General features: G+C 39.7%; 1 long non-coding RNA gene across 1 annotated transcript; it reads right to left on the bottom strand.

The window, feature by feature from the left end:
- Positions 1 to 258: 258 nt before the first annotated feature.
- LOC122868459 lies at positions 259 to 7,551 on the bottom strand. The gene is made up of 4 exons (XR_006376122.1): positions 4,523 to 7,551; positions 2,546 to 4,037; positions 2,139 to 2,244; positions 259 to 512 (listed from the first exon to the last, which is right to left on the bottom strand). It is a non-coding gene; the product is annotated as an uncharacterized LOC122868459 (long non-coding RNA).
- Positions 7,552 to 11,711: the final 4,160 nt, after the last annotated feature.

Raw genomic sequence — 11,711 nt, 5'->3', positions numbered from 1 at the left:
AAACCAAAAAGTATATACTGTAATTATGTGACATCAATGATGATATATTAATGTTTACTGTACACTTCAGCTGATTTGATAGTGGTAGTTATTTCACTTGAAATAATTCACTCTGAGATAAGTGATTTCAGTCTGGTAATTACCTGACTGGCAGACCACAGCACGTGCGTCTGCAGCACTGTGTGTCGGACAGCGTGGTCAGCAACACTGGGGCCCCTCAGGGGACTGTCCTCTCTCCCTTCCTCTTCACCATCTACACCACAGACTTCAGCTACCACACAGAGTCCTGCCACCTTCAGAAGTTTTCTGATGACTCTGTGGTGGGATGTATCATGGGTAACTTTGTCTCATGGTGTGAGCAGAACCATCTGCAGCTCAATGCGGCAAAGTCTGAGGAGCTGGTTGGAGACCTACGAAGGGCCAAGGCACCAGTGACCCCGGTTTCCGTCCAGGGGGTCAGTGTGGACATTGTAGAGGATTACAAGTACCTGGGAGTACACATGGACAATAAACTGGACTGGGATAAGAACACTCAAGCTCTTTACAGGAAGGGCCAGAGCCGCCTCTATTTTCTGAGGAGGCTGAGGCCCTTTAACATCTGACGGACAATGCTGAGGATGTTTTATGAGTCTGTGGTGGCCAGTGCTATCCTGTATGCTGTTGCATGCTGGGGCAGCAGGTTGAGGGTAGCGGAACGCTAACAGACTCAACAAACTGATCCATAAGGCCTGTGACACTGTGGGGGTGGAGCTGGACTCTCTGGCGGTGGTGTCAGAGAGGAGGATGCTGGCCAAACTACATGCCATCTTGGACAGTGTCTCCCACCCACTCCATGACGTGCTGGTCAAACAAAGGAGTACCTTCAGCGGAAGACTCATCCCCCCAAAAAGCACCACAGAGCGCCACAGGAAGTAATTCCTGCCTGTGGCCATCAAACTCTTTAACTCCTCCCTCTAAGTGTTAGTCTGTGTGACCCTAAGTCATTAAACTGGACATTGATCATTAACATCTCTGCAATACTTGAAATAATTGTGCAATTGTGCAATAATTGCACAGATAATTGTGCAATTGTCTGTGTTAAATACTCTGGTGCAATATACTCTGTTTTCAGTTTAATTTATTGATATTTATTCATACTTCTATTACTGCTGTGCAGTATCCACTGTCCCATAATCATCTTAATAAGCTACACTTAGCTTGACAGTTCATGCACTACTACTTATTACTTATATTACATTGTATTATTATACCGTACATACTTATCATCAACCGGTAAATCCACTTTGCACTTTACACTTATTTTAATTTTATACTTTTACCCACTTGATACTTAATTTATCTGACCTGTATTATAGTCCATTATATTTTTTTGCTCAGTACTTCTATTCCTGTGTGCACTGACGTGATAGTGAGGAGCTGTAACAAAAGAGTTTCCCCTCTGGGATCAATAAAGTATTTCTGATTCTGATTCTGATTCTGATTCTAACTACAAGGGACTTGTATAAAAATCCACAATGCCCTCAGGAGATGGTATGTGCCTAAATGCAGAGGTCTTGACAAGAGAAGTCTTTTATTTTGATACAATTAAATCAGTGGCCTTCTTCTCACATTCCAATAAAGCAGAACAGATAAGGAATTTTTGTGTGTACAAAAGATCATTAGTTCAGCAATGAGTTACCTCAAGCAAATTTTCACAATAGAAAGTCAGTTTTTATCGATACAACACATATCTCAATGTAAACCTTTTGCTGTGTCAGGGAAGAGAATAGAATTAGAGATGTTATTTAAACACTTGAAGGATAAAGCCGGTGTTTCTCACTTCATCAACAACTTTATGAACAAGCCTTTCAACTGGTGAAAAAATTATATTCATTCTCATTTGTTTGTTTACAGGTAAAACATAAGGTATGTCAAGAGAGGAGGGTGGGGCCAGGAATACTATCAGTTAGTGTGTTGAAAAATAATTCTGCTGTCACATTAATAGATCCCAAACAGTCTCTTGCATTTGAGGTGTGTGCTTATTTAAGTAGGCCAAGTTTTTCACCTACACAATGTTGTTAGTTTTGAGAGTGGGAATCTTTCTCTGTCTCAGTCTCTATCTGATCTATGATGTTAGTCTGGTGTAGTCTTGTGTTTACCTGCCACCGCCGCTGTTCAGTGGGCTTTTTTCTACAAATCGTGGTCCACGCAGTTGACTCAGACACCACTGTGTGCTGGGCTCAGTCCATGTGTGCATGCTATACTCTATGAGACACAGAGGGAGAGAGAGCCTTTAAGTGATAGAACCCCCTTATGCGTTATGCAACGCCACCCACTGAGGACCCATCAGTGCCTCCCACACACACAAATACACACACACACAATCGGCCTACACACAAAAAGTAGCTTTAAGCATCTTTGTTCTGTGTGGGATAGGAGTGAGACATCATTTAGTCCACCTGTGTTGCGTATACAAACTACAACATAAATACAGTGTAGTATAAATCAGGGATTGTAATCTACTGTATGTGCTAATTAGGCAAACTGACTTCACTGATTAACACACTTTAGCCAGAAAAGGAGGAACAGCGTAGTCCATCTGATGTAGTGTGTGGTTGCAGTGAAAATATGGCCTACATTTAAACAGATTGAATATAATGCGTTACCTGTACCCTGTGTGTTTCCACAACACAGTAAATTGATTTTGTCTGTGTAAAAAGTACCCAAATGGATATTACATTGGCAGGATTTTCACTGTCTGCTGCCCAATGTTAGTGAACATATACAAATATACTGAAGCAGTCATGTAGAAAGTCAAATGAATGCCCTCTAATTCACAGTTCATTACATGCCAGAGAGGAAAAGGTAAAAATCATTATCTGAATTGATATAAAACAGTGTGAGTTTATAAAAAAATGTTCTCAAAACATAAAAACTAAATGCAGTGAATGTTGTAGTATGCTTCAAATGGGAAATACAGGCAGTAATCTTTGGGAACCCATAGGAATTAAGCACCATATAATAAACATAATAACATAAGAGCTCCAGTTCTTAAATGTGTCAGTATTTATTGCCAAGAGCATAAGAATTTGCATCACCAGTCACCCACACAGAGTGATTAATTCAGCCATTATTTCAGATGCATCCTCTGCCCAAACTGGATTCCACAGCAAGTTAACAGCCTCCAACTCCCTCTCTCTATTTATTTGTGTCATGAAATTTTTTAGCATGTGACAAATGATGAAGCCCTTGTAAATAGCCCTGGATGATACCTGACAGTTTGTGTTAGTTTCATAAGCTTGCATGTCTCACACAACAACACAACAATACACAATGCAATTAATTTGATGTTGTTAGGGAACTGATTAAAGTACTGGGAAGACAATAAATATTGTAACAATATGTTTGAAGCCATTAAAGAAAATGTCTTCTTTAATTTTTTATTTTTTAATATGTTTACCAATAACAACTTTGTTATCTTTCAGTCCCCAATTAAATTTGTTAAAATTAGTGTGTATTCAGCACAGCCATTTAGGCTAGGTAATTGGAAATAGATTACACTTGAAATTCCATCTTGAAATGTAATCCCAGGACATACGGAATAATATTATTGTGGCTGATCCACTATAGTCAGTGTAAAAACAATAGGATTACAAACTGATTCCTATGGGGATTGAAAATTATAAACAGTCTTCACAAAGACTTGACTTAACCTCTTGAAAGTCACTTTGAAAATGATTTCCTGAATCCTGATCCACCAATAACAACAATAAATCTACTTTCCTGGTAATGGTCAACACACCAAAATAGAGCATGTTGGATGGAGGAATCTCTATCATAACCACCAAGTCTGGCTTCATTAGAGCCTCTCTGTGCGGTGCTGTTGGTTGACAGGTGTGTGGTACATTCCCCAGATCATTGCACAAACTTCTGTGAGGACATTGGGGGAGGCTGAGTGGAGACACACATTTTTTTGTTCTGACGCAAGATATAAAGTAGATATGGATTTTCACCTCACATGCAGATCAAGGTCTGTCAATTCCATCATCACAAAGAGCCTAAAGTAAAGAGCAAAATCCAGAGACAACAATGTATCAGTTTTCAAAGAAATAGGACAGAAAGTAGATTCATTTTTGCAATGGAGGGCAGCCAGAACATCTGCTTGACAGTGGTCGTGAACTTTAAGACCAGCTGCAGTCAGTGAAAATCTGAAGTGTTAAAACAGCTGGTAAACTTGGCTCTAAATCTGTAGATAAGACTGACTCAAACGGAATTAAGGTCAGGGATATTTGGTTTGGACACTATTTGGGCATATTTAACTCAAACATTCATACTATTTAGCAATTTTACCTCTATATGATGTTGAATATCAGCTGCTACAGGGAACTGTGATAACCACTGATCGATCTAATGTTTTCTTTTATTGTGTTCCTTTCAATCTCCTCTCTTTTAATATCCCAATATGGTGAGGCAAGAAACACTGAAGACCTAATAAGTTCACCAGGGAGACGTCTATCCATGGTAAGCTGTTTCTGCAACTCACCTTGAGGTTAATGTGTTAAGCAGTGCAAACATGGGAGCCGTGAGAAGCAACACTCTCAGGGAAAACTGAAATGTAAATTAAATAGACGCAGAGGTTAAACTGTTAATGGGACATGTTTTTACACTTATCAATGCAAATAACTAGCATAACTGTCATGTAAACGCATGTAAATAAGAACAGTTTCCTTTGCATAGAGGTGAACACACCCCAACAGGCTATGTTACCACGGTCAACAGCACCGATGATACTTGTTCTAGCAGGAGTATTCACAGCTCTTAAACTGCCTTTTGTCAAATGTAGTTCTCCTCATCTTTAAGTGAGACTATGTAACTTTTGAAGGAAGATTTTTTTTTCTTACATAGCTTCTATTTTTCTTAGAAATGAAGTGTGAAGTGAATTCACAAACAGTATCTGCTTAGTTCAGTACACTCAAAGGCTTTGCTGCTGCCGCCTAACTTGGTTTTATGGTGCTAATAGAGCTTATGGTGGCTAATAGCTGATGTTAGCAAACTTTAGCTAGTTAGAAGTCAGTTTGCTGACTTTATGAGTCTTCTCTACTTGTGCTACTGTTACACTATGTCTTGATAATTACAATTATCCCTGAATTGTCACTAGTGGCCACAGTGGCTGCTCTTCAGCAAAAGTTACATAGTCTTACTTTAGGGGGCTAAAATGATGGATAATCTGAGTCATTTGATTCATGATCTTCTCTCAGTCTGTTTAAAAAAAAACTTTTTAAAAACTTCATAGATAAAATAGCAGAAATAGGAATATAATGGCTGACGCTCACGCTTTTTATTTACTTTACTTTTTTTATTTAAAGCAGTAATGTAGGTGCCCGTTAGAGAAAGTGAAATGGGGAAGAGTGTGTTCAGGCCTGCACGTGAGGCACCCAGGCAGCCTTATTAGTGGGATGGTTGAAATTCCAGAGTCCTGAGTCAGTCGGGGGTGCTCCAGCTGTGGAGACATTTCCTGGTGATGTCCAAACAGGTTCACTTAGACAAGAGAGGCCCGATAATCTCAACGTTCCACTGCATTGTAAACAACTGACAAAACTTCTCCTTAGAAGTCATTACATTCTTGAGTCTAATGATCACGAAATAAGTTTAGAAGACAGCAGAGTATCTCTTACTTCTTCTACAACTTCTTACTTTGCAGCTCCACACACTCCTCACTTTTTTCTCTGGAGACGACCTCATCCTAGCACTTCTCAAGGGCACAAAACTCACATAGTAGTGCTCATTCATGATTACTGCCCTGCGCTGCTGCCAGTAAATGCTACAGAGATGGCTTTATCTATGCATGTTTTGACTTCCTGTCCCACTGATCCATATGAGTGTGAGCTGCGCTTGCCAACAATCCCATCCTCACACATTTAGACAGACAGGAAAAAAAGAGCTTCCTTTGAGAGCTTGAGAATACATTAACCGTGTTGACAAAATATTTTAGTCCTGCACAGACAGTTTACGGAAAGCAAAGGAACAAATTGTACGTCTCATGGCTCGAAGTTACAAGTCAGAAGCTGTACAGCCAGTCGTCACCAGGGTTTCTTTCTTTAATATGTGTAAATACTCATGAAAGTTTTCAAAGCATTCTGAGGCATAAGTCAGGTAAATCCAGACTGACTCTAAGTAGACAGTAAAGGTGTTTAGAAAGCAATAGCTATTTTTTCTCAGCAACAGAGGAGAATTTGTGGTGACATGTCGGCTATAGATAATGTGGATTAAGTGGTTGTGGAGAGAAAGTTTTAAATGAATGCATTCTTAGGAAGGACTTCAGTCTCTTCTTGCTTACAGTTTTGTTGTAATCCTCTCAACTCAGAGCATGTGCAGCGGGTGCACAATCGCATTCTTTTCTGTTTGTGTACATATATGATATATGTGTTTGTATGCATTTGTGTGTGCATGATTTTCCTCTCCAGTCTTCCCCAGCAACCCTTGCATCTCTCCTCTCTCTCCTGTCTACAAATCAGCCTCTTCTGAGCATGAAGCCTCTCAGAGACACCAAAAGATTCCTTAGTAGCTATAGTGTCCTCCTTCTCTTTCGTTCTCACTTGAACACACACATATACACACTAGGAAGTGATGAATAGTAGGTGTCCACCCCCCATACCTTCCTCTACTTTTAACTCCCCCACCACCACCAGTGACACGGATCTTCAGATTGCACAGCACTGATTAATCTCTGCTTGACAAGCTGAGTCTGATTCATGTTGCTTGAATGCTGCCGAAAGTAGCCAAATTCCTCACAATTACAGAGGAAAGTTGGGGGGTACAGTGTTATCTTTGTAGACTGATGGATGGTTTTAATGTTGAAAATATGTTACTTTTTATCCATAAATGGCAATGCGATCCCCAAATATTCAGATAGTGTAGTGAATGTTTGTAAAAGGTAGGAACTGTCTAGGCCACGCTTGCCAATTTTACTCATATCTGAATATAACACACAACGTGTTGTGTCTTGCTATAATTGAACTCTGGCCTGACTTTCTTATCCAATCATGAAAACAAATCCAGACTAAACAAAAACTAATCAAATGTGAGATAAATCTTTATTTCTACCAGATAAGGCAGAACACGTGGACCTAGAAATACTACAAACAACAACAACCATAGTTGATTTGCATATTAACTAGGATTATACGGGGCTACTTTGTAACATTGACGGTTAGTTCTCTCTCCCCACCCCTCAGCTGCAAAGTATCATGGGGGCCCAGTGCCAGGTATGGGAGTGCCGTGATAGACTGCACTAGAAACCAAAGTACGTACGTCACCCTGAGATGTGTGGGGAGGGAGGGGAGGCCAAGGGCTGCGTGTTTGTTTTTGGTTTCCTTCTGCAGATAAGAGCAGCTGCATGTTTAAAGGGCTGGGCACGTGAATGCCTGCTGGGGATATCTACAGTGTACAAAGCAAACTGGACAACTCCCACTATGTATCAAAAATTCTAAATACAGTTTACTCTACGTGTGTGTGTGTGTGTGTGTGTGTGTGTGTGTGTGTGTGTGTGTGAATTTGTAACCTACAGAAGACAATCACACAAATGTGTACCATAATACACAAATATCTCATTATCCACCAGCATGTATTTTATTATTTGTGATATGTAAAGTCATATCCACAAAAATACAGAGCGATTTGCAAATATGCATAACTTACTCTGTAAAAGAATGCAGCAAAGTATATATGAGAAGATAGACCTGACATGCAATGTATCTATCAAGATACAAAATGCTACATGTAGCTACCAGATGCCATGGAAAAATGCCTCATAAGATTCCTAAAAACACATGTATTCTTGATGTACTACACACTTTAACCTTTGTTCTAGTTCTGTTTGATTTAGCACAAGACAGTCAGCAGCTGCAGGGTGTATTAGTACAGTGCAAGAATATATTTGAATGAATGTAAACTGTTTCTTGCCTGCCTACCAGCAACAGCTCATATGTTCCAAATGGGTGTATGAGCAACTGTTTAAAGCAACTGTCAGCGCCCTTGATACTCACTTAAGCTTCAACTGAGACCAGTCAACAAATGCTGTCTTTCTCATTAATGTGCGCTAGAGGCAAGACATGGAAGAGGTCTAATTTCTTATACTTCTTGCACACCTCTAAAACAGAAAGTTTTCTCTTTTTAAATGGACAAAACTGCTCCAACTAAGTGTTGGGTACAGACAGAAAACAAAACACAAACAGATAGATCGATCCTTTACTTTCCCTTGTGAGATACAGATAAGGTGTGGTGAAGTAATGCAAAGAGGAAAGCACAATTCCCTCCAGCTTATCGTTGCTCAATCAGCTCCAGTGTGCTTCCAGAAATAGATGGGGTGAGGGGTTGGACTAAGGCAAGGGACTGAAAAGCTATTAACTGTTTTTTTGATGAGGAGGGTGACATTACCATAAGGCCTTGTCGGCTGGCTGGGACCACAAGCTGAGCTGAGCTCCACCTGTTTTTATGACAGGCGGAGGGGGGACCGGGGGGTTGAGGGGTGTGCTTGGCACCGGATAAGCATCAATAGTGGCGCAGGCAATGTTTCACTCTCACTCTTTCTCGCTCCCTGTCACATTGCTCCATGCCTTTCCCATTCCCTCTTCTTTTCATCAAGCTTCTGTCTCTCTTTGTTCCTCTGTGCTATTCTGATCCCACTCTCAGCCTCGTCTTACTTGGATTTTCTTCTCACTGGTATTCTTAGCACCATAATTTTATGGCATTCACCTCTATATCACACTCCCTCACTCTCTCTTTTGTCTTTCCTCCACTGTCTTTCAGTCACACCTGGGTAACACAACATATGATTTCATAACCGTTTTTTACTTGCAAAAATAAATGAATTAAAAGGTAATTCAATTACACTTCTGAATCAAAATTCTAGTGATTTCACAAAAGCTGCACTCAAATGATTATACGCGTAAAAAGTAACATGTCTAAAAAATAAAAACATTATTTACTACAAACACGTATGCAGCTTGCAGGCAAGTGTCGAGGGAGTGTGTGTGAGAAGAAATGTCTTCAAGGCAGGATGGCTGTGACTTAGATAGTATTACGTTCTTTGACAAATGCTTAAAAGGGTCAATAAGACCTTCATTTTAAAAACGAAATATTTTTTATCCAGTACAAAGCCTGTGTATGAGCAGCTTTGGAAGACATGTTTAATCTGAGGAGACATCTACAGGTAATCTCAATGAATACAGTAATGGCAGGACACTAATTTTTCACTGATTGCAGCCAATCCAATATATGTATATTTACATCAGTACTCAATACTTTTGCTACTTTAAAATTATACTATGCCTACCTTTGTTCATGTTATAATGAAGTACTCTGAGTGAATGACCCTTGACAGTAAACAACTTTGAGTCATTATGTGCCTGTTTCATATATTTAGTCAAATGATCAAATCTAATCAGGTTACATTATTAGGATAAAATACTCAAAACCATTGTATGATTGTGATACAGAAATGATAATCAGTAATAATCCTTAATAGACTATATTCCTAACATAACGTCAACCCCAATCATGAACGCTTTGTTGTATTTGCAGAAATACATTTTGACTATAAGTTCAGGTTGATTTAAATCTTTGTAACATACTAAGTAGTATAATAACAATCTAATTTAAATGAGTAGAGGACAAAAAAACTCAACTAGTGATAGTAATGCCCTTTGATGATTGCTGGTTGTTATATAGATGTCCATGACTCCTCTCTCATGCTAGCTTGGAGGGTCACAGTCCTGAGCTGTGATGTACAGAAAATCATCAACAGAAATAACAAACAGACATATATTAGGAGTGTGCAAATAATAATAATAATCCATCAAAGCTTTTTTCAGAATGACCTGTTCCACACCCGGGTGATTTAGATATACACAAACACAGTGTCACAGACCAAGATTAACAAACACACTCCCACCAGACTCTGCAATACTCACAGTATCAGCAACTGAGATAAACCCACACACACAGGCTGAACTTTACACAGCCTATCAAGCCCCAAGTGTATCAGGGGAAACCAGACAGACAAGCGATGATGAGCCAGTTCCAGAGGGACCGTGATATGCCAGCAGGGTCAGGGGGATTTCAGTCAGCCAGTTCTGGCAGTCGAACCACCTCTCATCACAAGCAACAGCAGTAACACCACAGAGGTCTCAACTTCAACACTGCAAACCCAGGCACTGGCCATCAAGTCCAGTTTTACTCTGATGCAGCTGGGTGAGGTTTTTGCTGAAATCATGTTTTTTTTAATCATAAAAGCAACGATTAACCTTCAGCATTAACAATCTGACTTGGATCCTTAACCCAACAGTTATATCGGTGGGTGTATTCTCCAAAAGCCATCTCCAAAGCTTGATTTTACCATGTTGCAGTCAAATAATGCCCCTAATTATCCTAATCATTGTCATGGAAAAGCTTATGCTGAATGATCATGCAATAATGTAAGCAGCTAAAAATCCAAAGCTTAAGTGTTACTTTGAATGTTTACACAAAAACATATTTGAGTTGATCTGAAACAGCAAAGTCACAATTAATGATTCAGTAGACGGTAAATAGTTTGTTGTACTATTTTTCCAGCCCCAGCATACTAAAATACTCTCTTAGGATGTACATGCTTGGATCTCATTTTACCCACCTAAAAAAAAAGTACTGGTTGTTATCCATTAACAGGCCACACTGGGTGAAATGTAACTGACCAGCTTAGCATTCAACTACACTCTCCTGAACAGGTTTTAGTGCTGTTTTTCGAGTGCAGCATGATGTATTTTATTATTTAAGTTAATAAGTGACTCTGCTGACTCCGTGTAGGGTGAGTTTTCAATCTGGTCTCCCATGTACAAAGAGGCCAGAGTGCAGAGGAATAGCACCCTGGAGCTGGTAGGGTTTCAGTATCTTGCATAAAAGCATTTTAGTAGATGCTTTGCTGTAATTTTCACCTTAGAGGACATATGTCTAACATGTCACCCACACAGTCTGATGGACTGATGATGCAGCAAGAGAGTTACTAAAACCACTTTTGTTTCCTCCCATGCCCCACTGAACATGATGGCATCTTATAGCTACAGTATCAGATCTGTATTTTCATCAGACAGGGTTCTTATATAAATTCTTCTACCTACAGTACACAGTAGTGTGTGTTTATGCCTCTGAAATGTGTCACATGGTTTAGCAGCCTGTTAGCTAACAGCCCTGTCATGCATATGAAGTTATCGGGCTTGACACAATCACACTCCCAGTATCCATATGTGTAATGACACTTGTCCCAAGGGCAACTGCTAGCCAATACAGCCTGCATGTTTGAACAAATGTTACTGAGGGCTTGTAGGCTAATATATCAGTGTTACAGGCAGAGGACATGAAATGTGTCGAGGTATATAATATACTGTCTTACGTGGAATTGGTTCCACATACAATTCACTAATGTAACAAACTAAACCTGCAATCTCTCAGCATAATACATTTTTTGACCAAGCCCATTGTGAGTGAACTGTCAAAACGGTTTGCCGAGAACATGCCAATGTAGCAAACAGGTGAACTAAAATAGATATGGGCGTACCCAAGAAAAACCTGATTCTTCTGACTTCGGGGTAGAGTATTGGTTTTGTCCTGACATGTTAGAAAACCCTAAAATACTCTCCTTTAAGACCTGTATCAACCAGCTCAACCACAAAAACCAATGATAAACTGAACAGGTGTAA

This window comes from Siniperca chuatsi, linkage group LG21 (genome assembly GCF_020085105.1).
Source record: "Siniperca chuatsi isolate FFG_IHB_CAS linkage group LG21, ASM2008510v1, whole genome shotgun sequence".
NCBI classification, from domain to species: Eukaryota; Metazoa; Chordata; class Actinopteri; order Centrarchiformes; family Sinipercidae; genus Siniperca; species Siniperca chuatsi.
Note: the sequence above shows the minus strand (reverse complement) of the source record. Positions and strands in the feature narration are given on the sequence as shown.